Below are 12,755 nucleotides of genomic sequence, written 5' to 3'. Positions count from 1 at the left end.
TTCTATGATTCCATTATCGTTATGGTAAGAGCTACTGTGTCATTTATAATGCGGGTGGCGCTGTGGGTTAAACCACAGAGCCTAGGGCTTGCCGATCAGAAGGTTGGCAGTTCAAATCCCCGCGACGGAGTGAGCTCCCGTTGCTCGGTCCCTGCTCCTGCCAACCTAGCAGTTCGAACGCACGTCAAAGTGCAAGTAGATAAATAGGTACCGCTCCGGTGGGAAGGTAAACGGCGTTTCCGTGCGCTGCTCTGGTTCGCCAGAAGCGGTTTAGTCACACATGACCTGGAAGCTGTACGCTGGCTCCCTCGGCCAATAAAGCGAGATGAGCGCCACAACCCCAGAGTCGGCCATGACTGGACCTAATGGTCAGGGGTCCTTTAAGGAAGAATGCCAGAGTCAGTGCCACTGCTAAGGAACTCCTGGGATCTTGAATAGATCTTGGCTAAGGGTCACAATTCCAACAATATTTGGAGGACACTGAACTAGAGGACATGCTTTTTCAAGCCTTGCTGGACCAGGCTTGCTTTGGCTGTGCAGCTTAAAAGAAGAGGGGGCATGGATATTGTAGGTCCTGGTGGGGTTTAGGGGAGGGTAAGGAAGAATGCGGGAGGCGGGTGATGCTGTGGGTTAAACCACAGAACCTAGGACTTGCAGATCAGAAGGTTGGCAGTTCGAATCCCCACGACGGGGTGAGCTCCTGTTGCTCGGACCCTGCTCCTGCCAACCTAGCAGTTTGAAAGCACATCAAAGTGCAAGTAGATAAATAGGTACCGCTCCGGCGGGAAGGTAAACAGCGTTTCCGTGCGCTGCTCTGGTTCGCCAGAAGCGGCTTAGTCATGCTGGCCACATGACCCGGAAGCTGTACGCCTGCTCCCTCGGCCAATAAAGCGAGATGAGCCCGCAACCCCAGAGTCGGCCACGACTGGACCTAATGGCCAGGGGTCCCTTTACCTTTTACCTTTACTGTGTCATTTACAGCTGCGTGACAGCTTTTGCAAAAAAAAGGGCTTGAAACCTCTTTTCTTTGCTCACATCCCTTGCTGTGGAGGTTGTCCAAGAGAGCTTCTGGTTTAGTTGTGTACTGGTTGTTTGGGTCTGTGGTTTTTGAGGCTTCAGTGGCTCCTTCTTTCCTCCTTTTGGTTGCAATTTCCTTGAGTGCCTCTACCTTTCTGCGTTTTTCTTTTAACCTTGTCGTGACTGTTCAACAAAAGGCTTCCGAATTCCTTATTTCCATAATTCTGATTGAAAACCAAAGTTAGTGGCGGACATTAGGAGCGTGTTGAGGGCCAACCAACTTCTCTGCTAAGCATGCTAGAGAAGTATTTACCGGTATATTTCAGCGCTGGGGTGAGGGGTATGCAGAGAGAGGTGTAGAACTACTAAGTCCCTGCCCTCTAGGCGCCTGCAATCGAAAACACATTTATATGATTTATTTCTCAGGATTTATATGCGGCTCGATTGGAACAAAGCCTCAAAGCTGCTCACCACACTGGAGAGCCAGTGTGGTGTAGCGGTTAAGAGCAGTAGTCTCCTAATCTGGGGAACCGGGTTCACGTCTCCGCTCAGCCTGGATAGCTCAGTTGGTTAGAGTATGGTGCTGATAACGCCAAGGTTGCAGGTTCGATCACCGTATGGGACAGCTGCATATTCCTGCATTGCAGGGGGGTTGGACTAGATGATCCTCAGGGTCCCTTCCAACTCTACAATTCTACGATATTTTTTTCCTCCACATGCAGCTGCTGGGTGACCTTGGGCCAGTCACACTTCTCTGAAGTCTCTCAGCCCCACTCACCTCACAGAGTGTTTGTTGTGGGGGAGGAAGGGAAAGGAGAATGTTAGCCGCTTTGAGACTCCTTCGGGTAGTGATAAAGAGGGATATCAAATCCAAACTCCTCCTCTTCTTCTTCATGAAAAGAATAAAACAATAAATAACCTGTTTTAAAAGAAAGAGTTAGAGGATTAGAGGAGGAGGAGAGGCAGGCAAATTCAGCATCTCCACCAAAGCATTGAGGGGAATAAGCCAGAGGTCACAGATGTTTGGAAAGTTGATCTGTCTTTAGGCTAATGTTATTTTAGCCTAATAAGTTCTTGTTTCTTAGGGATAATTTCAATTCTTTTAAATTTAATAATTTAAATAATGTAATAATTTAAATTGTTTAATCTTTTCTTGTGAACTGCTTTGAGGTTTTGGTTTTTACAGTCAGGCATTGCATAATTTTTAATGAAATTAATAAAGTTTTCTGGGAATGTGTTTCAGACCGAAGTCACAGGTGGATCTACCTATCCTCATGCATAATCTTCTATGCCTGTGTCTTATACATCTTTACCTGCCTTTTCTCTAAACTAGAAAGCCCCCAAATATTGACATTTTTCCTTACAGGAGTTTCTGCCCATTTCCAACTTTACTACACCCCTTTTGAAGGTCAACAAGCATTGAAGGAGCATTCCATACGTGGTAGAGCTATATATTTGCATTTCAATATTGGCACGTTTTCCCCCCACCCCTTCCTTTTACTAACGATCAGTAACCTTTTTCACAGCTGCTAACTGGGCTAACAGTCTCATTCATCTGCCCACCAAAATATATCCCCAAGTTCCTTTTGCTGGTCATTTGCTGACAACTGGGAGCCATCAGTATACATGTGAAGTCAGGATTTATTTATTCAGTCATTCATTTATTCCAAACTTCTGCACTTCTTTAGGCTTGCTTAAACAATGAGCCATGTTTGGCAGGTATAAAGCCAATTCTCTCTCCCTCTCAAAAAAACTCCAACGGTTTAGAGAGATCCTTGGGCATTTGTTTGTTTCCCTTTTCTATCAAATTATTCAAGATTGTTTCCTTCGTGATACTGGCTGCTTTGCTGCTAAACCCCTATCGTCAGCAAGTTTCCAGTGTTAAAAAGCACTCGGCAGTCCTAGAGCCGAATAAACACTTGGCTTTTGTTCTGGTACTTATTTTCGGTGCCGGAAGTTTTCAGTTTTGTCTGCTGTTGTGGTTGCTGCCCTCTGCAGATGACACACTCTGCGGAGGTGCGTGGGTGTTGCTCTGTTAAATTCTGCCTTTAAGGCAGATAATGGTTTTGGATTCCGGCTTTGCAAAACGGAGAGGCGATTGAGCTTGTATCCCTTGACACTGCTGGTCTGATTTGTTAAGGATTTGGCTCTTAGGTGAACTAATTGCCTCACCTGTTCTTTCAGTCCCACATTCCCCCCCCCCCAAAACTTGTTTTTTGCAAAAAATAAATAAAAATACTTCCCGCTCCGTGCATTGCAGCAGAACATGAGTGCTTCTTCCCTGATGGCGACGTAACAATGGAGTGAAACATCTTTAAAGTTGACTTCATCGCATTCTTTGTCTCTCCATTGATGGCTCAGTCTGGAGGGTTTGTTGCTCCAAGTGTTCTAAGAATTTTAAGGTCTCAAATATAGAATAAATGTTCATAAATGCACACATATCGAAATACATGAATCTTGTGTCTGAAACAGTGTGGGAGAGCAATCCTGGAGCCATTTTGACTCCCCCAATGACCTCAAATATTCCTCTCCAGTCAGGGAGGCAAATGGGGAAAGCCTTCCCATTGTCTTTATGCTTGCAAATCCTGTCTTAAGGGTGTATTTGTGTATGAATAGGGTGAGCTTGTGACCTGGATTCAGGAACTAAAGTATTAACCATCACAAAAGAATGGCCAGGCTGCCCAGGTAGAGCAATCAGTGACCATTATCAGGTATCCTGGCAGGCAGGATTTCTGCTGTAGACCGCCTCCTTCTGTGGTGTATGCATGATGTTTTGAGGGTGATCTTCGGCTACAGGGTGGGCAATTTCAAAATTCTGTATAAGGGCTTGTGCACCATTGTTCAGGGTTCTCCTCCCTCCTGCGTGTGTTGAGTGGGGACCCTGTTGCAACAGTTCCTTTAATAAAGATCAGGCTTACTAGCCACTTTGCTTCTCAATATACAGTGGTACCTCGGGTTACATACGCTTCAGGTTACAGACTCCGCTAACCCAGAAATAGTGCTTCAGGTTAAGAACTTTGCTTCAGGATGAGAACAGAAATCGTGCAGCAGTGGCGCAGCGGCAGTGGGAGGCCCCCTTAACTAAAGTGGTACCTCAGGTTAAGAATAGTTTCAGGTTAAGAACGGACCTCCAGAACGAATTAATTTCTTAACCTGAGGTACCACTGTATTCCAGTTGGCCTCTGTTTTCTCCTACCGATAGGGAACCCACTTAAGGACTCTATGTGAGCTCCAGAATACCCCATAAAGCATAGGCAAACTCGGCCCTCCAGATGTTTTGGGACTACAATTCCCATAATCCCTGACCACTGGTCCTGTTAGCTAGGGATCATGGGAGTTGTATTCCAAAAACATCTTGAGGGTTGAGTTTGCCTATGCCTGCAGCACCTGCAGCCAATCGGAAGCCCCACCAGACGTCTAGGTTCCAAAAGAAATGTTCAAAAGCTGGAACACTCACTTCCGGGTTTCGATTGTTCGGGAGCTGAAACGTTCAGCAACTAAGCCGTTCGAGATCCAAGGTACAACTGTACATGTTTTTGTTTTAACGTTTCTATGAAATTGTTTTGTTGTGCGTTTCAATTATGCATGGCTATTTTTTTAAAAAAGAATTGGATTTATGCTCAAAGATAGTTTGGAAGCTATTTGGATAACTAAGCAGTGTACAGATAAATGTCTTGCAAAATGATGCCAGTCTAGACAATGAGTTAAAAGGTAAAGGGACCCCTGACCGTTAGGTCCAGTTGTGGCCGACTCTGGGGTTGTGGCGCTCATCTCGCTTTACTGGAGCAGGGACCGAACAATGGGAGCTCACCCCGTTGCTGGGATTCGAACCGCCAACCTTCTGATCGGCAAGTCCTAGGCTCTGTGGTTTAACCCACAGTGCCACCCGCATCCCTAGACAATGAGTTACGCAGCACCAATGCCGCTCCCGATCTGCATTGAAGCCCCAAACTCGGGGTCAGATTCTAGGGGTTTACATGCATGAGGTGGTTGCTAAATGCAATTGGCAAATTAATAAGTAAGACAGTGTTTCTCTGGCTACCCAGCTGTTGTTGGACTACAACTCCCATCATCCCTGACCTGCTAGCTAGGGATGATGGGAGTTGTAGTCTAGCTGGGGACCCAAGTTGGAGAATCGCTGCATTAAGGTCTTGTGGTCTGGGCTGCGTGCCAACAATACTATTAACTCTGCGATCCTGCCAATAATTCACAGCTGTGTTATGCCTCTGGAATGTAGCAGGTACGAGGAGCTCCTGTTAGGAATTTGAACCTAGCAAATATAAACAACTGTCAGGCCTGAGAGATAGAGGTGGGGGTCTGCTTCTCTAACAACCCACATTTAATAGCGGCAGGAAGAATTTATGGGCCAGGCCAGCTATGCCTCTTGGAGTTACAATCCATTTTCCGGTGTGTTTCCAATACAGTAAATACAGTGGTACTTTGGTTCTCAAACGCCTTGGTACTCTAATAACTTGGAACCCAAACACAGCAAACTCAGAAGTAAGTGTTCCGGTTTGCGAACTTATTTTGGAAGTTGAACATGCTCCGTTTTGAGTGCCACACTCAACTAGTGTTTCAAATAGTGTATATTATTTCAGAGGTGGAGAATATACATGTGCTTTAGTTAGCCAACAGCTTAATTGAACAGGGAGAACAAAAATACATTTATGATTTCAATTTTATTAAATGTTTTATCAACAAAAACAAGGTGGTTAAAGAAGTGATATTTGTTGTGGAAAACATTCTGGCACTGCTGATTAGCATGCAATCACTAAGCTAAGGGTGGCTTAATATGTTTGAAACAGTATAGTGGTACCTTGGTTCTCAAATGCCTTGGTATTCAAACAACTTTCGAACATGCTCCATTCTGAGTCTTACACTTCCAGTTTGAGTGCCACACTTGTTTTGAGTGTTACGCTGAGGTCTGTCTGTTTTTGCAATTTATTTTGCGTTTTTGTTTTTGCGGCTCTTTTTTGTTTTGTTCTTGTGACTGTGTGGAACCCAGTTCAGCTACTGACTGATTGATTGTGTGACTGCAGTACATTGTTTATTGCTTTCATTTTATGGCTCAGTGGTCTCGTTAGATAGTAAAATTCATGTTAAATTGCTGTTTTGGGGATTGTTATTAGAAGTCTCGAATGGATCAATCCATTTTGCATTACTTTCTATGGGAAAGCGCGCTTTGGGATTGGAACAGACTTCTAGAACGGCTTAAGTGAGAATCAAGGTACCACTGTAGTATTTATTTCATAAAAGGCACACAGTGCTTGGTTGTAAGAAAAAAATCAACCCGCAGAGTGGTTTACAAAGAAAGACAAAACAACAAAATGATCAATAAGAGGCTTAAATAAAACTAATAAAAATCATTAGTATTTTTTAAAAAATTAAAAAGGTTAGCATTTACTGTCTGTCTGCTGATTGGCACTGACTTCATGTCTGTTCGATTGGCTGAGCGACCTTCGATCCCTTTGTTTCAACTTCAGGTTGGATCATAGAATTGCAGAGTTTGAAGTTTCTGGCATGTGGCAGCCCTTCCGATATCTGAAGATAGCTATCTTGTCTCCTCTCAGTCTCCTCTTTTCCAAGCTAAACATTCCCAGCTCCTTCAATCGTTCCTCATAATACTTAGTCCTTCATCCAAGCCCAGGACAGACCCCTGCGGCAGCCGACTTGTCACTTTTCCCCAGGATGACAAGGAACCATTAATGAGCACCCCCTGAGCTTGATCACTCAACAAACTACAAATCCACCCAACAGTTAGCTTGTTCAGCCCACATTTTACCAGCTTCCTCGCGAGAATATTGTGGGGGACTTTGTCAAAAACCTTACTGAAATCAAGATACACTATGTCCACAGCATTCCCCTGATCCACCAGCTTGAAACTTCATCAAAAGAAAAGGAATGAGATTCATGACCTGTGAGAAACCCATGCTGGGTCTTCGCAATCACCGCATCCTTTTCTAAGTGCTCACAGACTGCCTGTTGAATTATCTGTTCTAGGACCTTTCCTGGTATTGATGTCAAGCTCACTGGTCAGTAGTTACCACGGGCACAAAACTTCCCCACCTCCAGTCTGCAGGGACCTCCCCTGTTATCCAAAAATTCTCAGAGATCATAGAAAAAGGCTCTGAGATTACATCTGCGAGCTCCTTTAGTACCCTAGGGTGCAGCTCACCAGGCCTTGGAGATTTGAATTACCGTATTTTTCGCTCTATAAGACGCACCAGACCACAAGACACACCTAGTTTTTGGAGGAGGAAAACAAGAAAAAAAATATTCTGAAGCCAGAACAGTAAGAGGGGTCGCTGTGCAGTGAAAGCAGCAATCCCTCTTGCTGTTCTGGCTTCTGGGATAGCTGCGCAGCCTGCATTCGCTCCATAAGACACACACACATTTCCCCTTACTTTTTAGGAGGGGAAAAGTGAGTCTTATAGAGCAAAAAATATGGTAATTTAAGCAGCCTAGCTGTTCCCTTACCACTGCTCTTCCTATCTTGGTCTGCAGCTCCCTCTTTGCATCACTTATCCTTCTGGTAATGGGGCTTTCAGTCACCTGATGTCACGTGATCGGCAGGTGGGCTGGATTTGGGGGAACCCAGGATCTGGCCTGTTGGCTGGATCTAATTCACACCCCCCCACAACCTAGAGGTTGTACGTTCAGGTGGAATGTGAAGTGAAGGACATGAGGCAGGAGCTGGTAAGGCAGGTGAGCTGTGCACAAGCAAGTTGCCAGCTAGCTCTGCCGAGGCTCTTTTTATTAGCACAATATGCAAAACCAGTCAGATACATTTTGGACTGTGCCCTTTACATCTTCCAATCACGCAATCATGGGGTGTTACATGTGGGAATGTTCAGGGATGCAGGAGAGGGTATATTATCTGATAGTAGCCTTTCCAGTTTGTGCATTTGCTCAGGCTCACTAAAGCCTCTATAATAACTGTTCTGGTATTTTCCCCTTATTCCCTCATAATAAGACACGACACAGTCTTCTGTAAAAGTATAAAAAGCGTTTACTCACATTCTGTTCACAATCGGATCCCAGAAGGCAGACTTAGCTTAGAAAAGTAACATACACCTGGAAACTATCTCATAAGGAGACAGTCCCTTTGTCCTCTCTTGGCTGGAGGTCAAGAGAGCATCTTTGGCTAAGCAGATGTTGCTTCTTCGATGCATGTAGTCAAAGAGAGAGAGATGGTTGTCCTGCCCTGTGCTTTTGTCATTACCTGCACAGGTGAGGCCACGCCCACCTCTAGTCCCATGCAGAGGAAGTCTGTCCCAGCCCAGAAGGGAACAGGAAGTTGACCTGCTGGCTGGACAAACATTCCTCCCCATGTGTAAACATGTTCACTCTAGGAATGTTGTACTTGACTGCTCTTGTGTTTCACATCCCACAATACAAAGTTATTTTGGCACCTGTTTCCACCATGTCATTTTCCCCTTGAGTAATGTATGACGAAGGAGACAAAGGTCACAGACAGGGCACAGCAGAACACTGAGAAAGCCAAAGGTTAGATAGAGGGCATGATGTTCAGACAGCTGTGGCTTTGTCTGCGGGTGGAAGTGTGCTCCACACCTGAAGGTCACGCGTTCAGGAACGGATTTGCTTTCTGCATGCAAAGCATGGACTGCTGTGATGGCTAAATGGAGCCTCCATCTGAATATCAGGTGTTGCAGAAAACAGGGAGAGGGCTGCTGCGTTCGTGCCTTGCGTTGAAGGCTCCCTGGAAGCTGCCAGTCGCTGGTGGAAGCAAAACGCCACACTGGGTGGATTCCTGGTCATGAAGGGGAGGCTTGCAGCTAAATCAAATCCAGCATCCTATTCTTACAGTGGCCAAACAGCTGCCTCAAGGAAGCCTGTGTTGTAAACAAAATCTGCCCTTTTTCCCTTATGGGGTATCCAAGAGCCCATATAGAATCCTTACGTAGGTTCCCTATTGGTAGGAGAAAATAACAGAGGCCAACCAGAGAATACTGAGAAGCAAAGCAGCTAGTAAGCTTGATCTTTATTGATCTGTTGCAACAGGGTGCTCCCCTCACACGCCAGGAAAGGAGGAGGAACCCAGAACAATGGCGTGCAAGGCCTTATGTAGAAAATTTAAATTCCCTGCGCTGGAGCTCAAGACAACCCCTCCATACATCATACCTACATCACAGAAAAGGTGGTTTAAAGCAGAAATCTGAGTGGTTTGTTTACCTCCTGTCTGCCAGGTTACCTGTTTAATGGTCACTTGATTGGATTGCCTGCTTTGTTGTTTAGTCGTGTCTGAATCTTCATGACCCCATGGACCAGAGCACGCCAGGCACTTCTGTCTTCCACTGCCTCCCACAGTTTGGTCAAACTCATGCTGGTAGCTTTGAGAACACTGTCCAACCATCTCGTCCTCTGTCATCCCCTTCTCCTTGTGCCCTCCATCTTTCCCAACATCAGGGTCTTTTCCAGGGAGTCTTCTCTTCTCATGAGGTGGCCAAAGTCTTGGAGCCTCAGCTTCAGGATCTGTCCTTCCAGTGAGCACTCAGGGCTGATTTCCTTCAGAATGGAGAGGTTTGACCTTCTTGCAGTCCATGGGACTCTCAAGAGTCTCCTCCAGTACCATAATTCAAAAGCATTACCTGCTTACTTGATTGGATACCCTGGGGAGCCTGGCCAGTCTTTTGTAATGATAAATACTTAGTAATGATAAATACTTAGTTCCTGAGCCAGATCACAGGCTCACCTTATTCAAACACAGACAGGATTTGTGAAGGAAAAGACAATGAATGGGGAGGCTTTTCCATTTTCCTTTGACCTTGCAGAGAAAAACGTTTGGTCAGTTTGGGACAGTTTAAAAATGGTTCCAGGTCGGTCTTCCTGTGCTGATCTATGTACGTGCCTGGTTGGTACACTTATGAACATTTAACATTTAACATATATCTAAGACCTCAAAATTCCTATCACACCTGGAAGCAGGACTTCTGCTGGAATAGCTTATTTGCTGTTAAGGTGTTTGATTGTATGGATAAAACATCCCAAACTTGCGTCTCCAGCTGTTTTTGGACTACAACTCCCACCATCCTCAGCTAGCAGGACGAGGTGTCAGGGATGATGGGAATTGTAGTCCACAACAGCTGGAGACCCAATTTGGGGAAGCCCTGGTCGAAAAGTATGAATACATCACCCCCCACTGTGGTCTATTGATCTTCATTCCTAATTTATTTCTGCTTTTAACTTGTTTTTGCTAACTTGTTTTGGTTTTATTTTTTGGTTTTGTATTTATTGTCGCAAACTGCTGCGATGTATCTTTATGATGCAGCGGTACATAAATATTTGTTTTAGAGTTAAGTAAGTAATAAAAGACATCCTGTGCTTCTGCTGGGCCGGGATAAATTCCAGTTGTGTCTGGGGGGTTAAAACACCCCTCCCTTTAAAAAAAATGCAATCAGGAAAATATGCATGGGGAAATTCTTAGCAGGGTTTTAATTGCACATTGGCGAGTAATAACCTGATTAGCCAATATTCCGGCTGCCACGTTGGGGACACTGATTCAAAATCTGGACTGGGGATTGTATTGGGAAGGGCACTGAGAGTGGAAACTCTCTCTGGAAATACTTGCGGTGTAAAAATAATAATAATTGTTTAAGGTGGTCTAAGGATACAGGCACCCACCAGACAAGTCTGGGCTTGCCCAGGGCTTAGTTTCACTGCAGACAGACTGCTGTTGGGCTGGACAGTTGCCCAGGGTCCTGCAGGTCTTTAAAAAGTGCAAACTCTGGTATCTTGTCCAAACAGACTGAAAACACTACCAAGCCTAGCGGTTCCCGAAGTTTTTCAGACCCCTGCTTCGGTTGCAATAAACTCATCCTCAGTGCACCCTGCGCTACCAAAAGCACTGTTCAGAAAAGTGGTTTGCACGATCCACTAAGTAAGGTAAGGAGACTACAAAATTAAAAGCAGAGGCTACTCTAATCAAAAAAATTCCATCTGTTTACAGTTTGTCTCCAAGTTAAATTATAAATTTCTCCTATTCCTTATTGAAGTTTTGGTCTTCTTGGTTCCTGAGCTTTCTGTTCCGTTTCGCCATTTCATCATAGTCCAATAATTCAGTTTGCCATTCTTCTCTGGTAGGGACTTTATCTTCTTTTCCTCTCTGGGTCAGAATATGGTTTATGTACCCTTGTGTGTGCGCCCACTCTGTGTATTTATGAACATTTTTGGGTTTTGACACCTTAGAATTACGGGGGGGGGGGCGGCGGGGATGCTTTGGTCGTTTCTCGGGGAAAGTGGGATATGCGTGGTACCCAACTGCAAAAGTGGATGGGACCACTGGACCTTTTTAATGGTTGTATAGAAGAGGAGATTTCAGCGAGTGCATCTTGCCATGCCTGGAATTGCCCCCTGTTTGCATGGCCAGCTTTGGGGGGCCTGTTTAGGGAAGTGTTTAATGTTTGATGCGTTACTGTGTTTTAATATTTTGTTGGAAGCTGCCCAGAGTGGCTAGGGAAGCCCAGACAGATGGGCGGGGTATAAATAATAAATTTATACTGCAAGGTGCTCTATGTGGGGCTTCCTTTGAAGGTGACCTGGAAACTACAACTAATCCAGAATGTGGCAGCTAGACTGGTGACTGGAGGCGGCCGCCGAGACCACATAACACTGGTCTTGAAAGACCTACATTGGCTCCCAGTACGTTTCCAAGCACAATTCAAAGTGTTGGTGCTGACCTTTAAAGCCCAAAACGGTCCCAGTCCTGTATACCTGAAGGAGCGTCTCCACACCCCCCATTGTTCTGCCTGGACACTGAGGTCCAGCTCCAGGGCCTTCTGGCGGTTCCCTCACTGCGAGAAGCCAAGTTACAGGGAACCAGGCAGAGGGCCTTCTCGGTAGTGGCACCCGCCCTGTGGAACGCCCTCCCACCAGATGTCAAAGAGAAAATAACTACCAAACTTTAAAAGACATCTGAAGGCAGCCCTGTTTAGGGAAGCTTTTAATGTTTAATAGGTTATTGTATTTAAGTGTTTTGTTGGAAGCCGCCCAGAGTGGCTGGGTATAAATAAATTATTATTATTATTATTATTGCTCAGGGTGGAAGATACCCACTGCATGTCCAAACCCCTGGTTCAATCCCTGACATGCCCAGTTAAAAGAACAAAGAAACAGATAATGATATGATTTATATATCTATGCTGCTATTTTGTGAATGAAAAGCAGCTCATCCTTCTTTTTGTTGGCATCTGTCTGTCTCAAACATCTCTCAAGACAGATGGATGACAACAACATGCGACATTTCATCCCCCAAAGTCGCAAAATGGTTAATAAACAATAAATAGCAATAAAATTCTAGAACATCACATTGATGACCTAAAGCATATAGAACAATGAACAAATAATCAGTTAAAACAACTGAATTCTGTGACAAAACAACTAAAGAGAGCCAGTGTGGTGTAGTGGTTAAGAGCGGTAGTCTCGTAATCTGGTGAACCGGGTTCGCTTCCCCGCTCCTCCACATGCAGTTGCTGGGTGACCTGGGGCCACACTTCTCTGGAGTCTCTCAGCCCACTCTTCTTCTAAAACAATAAGCTAATCAGCACAATTGCAACATTATAATGTAAGGGTCACAAAGTACTACAGCATTCCTAATCTATGAAATAATATTAACTCAACATAATCTAAGCACAGTTGAATTGTAAGCAGAGAGCACTTTTTATCGTTTGTACCTTTTAGTGCAAAGGGGCATTTGTATATGTATTTGGACCTTAAGTATT

At 44.9% G+C, this 12,755-nt stretch overlaps 1 protein-coding gene across 3 annotated transcripts in view; it reads left to right on the top strand.

Moving 5' to 3' along the window:
- The window catches only part of LOC114604325 (PC-esterase domain-containing protein 1B-like), a 40,069-nt gene that overhangs the window by 5,297 nt on the left and 22,017 nt on the right, over nt 1-12,755 (top strand). The window contains exon 1 of one of the 3 annotated variants that reach the window (XM_077933712.1): nt 10,564-10,920. The exons of the other annotated variants lie outside the window; for them this stretch is intronic. The gene's annotated coding sequence lies outside the window, so the exon portion shown is untranslated. Of the gene's footprint in view, nt 1-10,563; nt 10,921-12,755 lie in introns of those variants that run through there. 3 annotated transcript variants of the gene reach the window in all.

The sequence above is a fragment of the Podarcis muralis genome, chromosome 9 (genome assembly GCF_964188315.1).
Source record: "Podarcis muralis chromosome 9, rPodMur119.hap1.1, whole genome shotgun sequence".
Taxonomy (NCBI): domain Eukaryota; kingdom Metazoa; phylum Chordata; class Lepidosauria; order Squamata; family Lacertidae; genus Podarcis; species Podarcis muralis.
The sequence above is the reverse complement of the archived record's forward strand: the minus strand, read 5'-3'. Positions and strand labels throughout refer to the sequence as shown.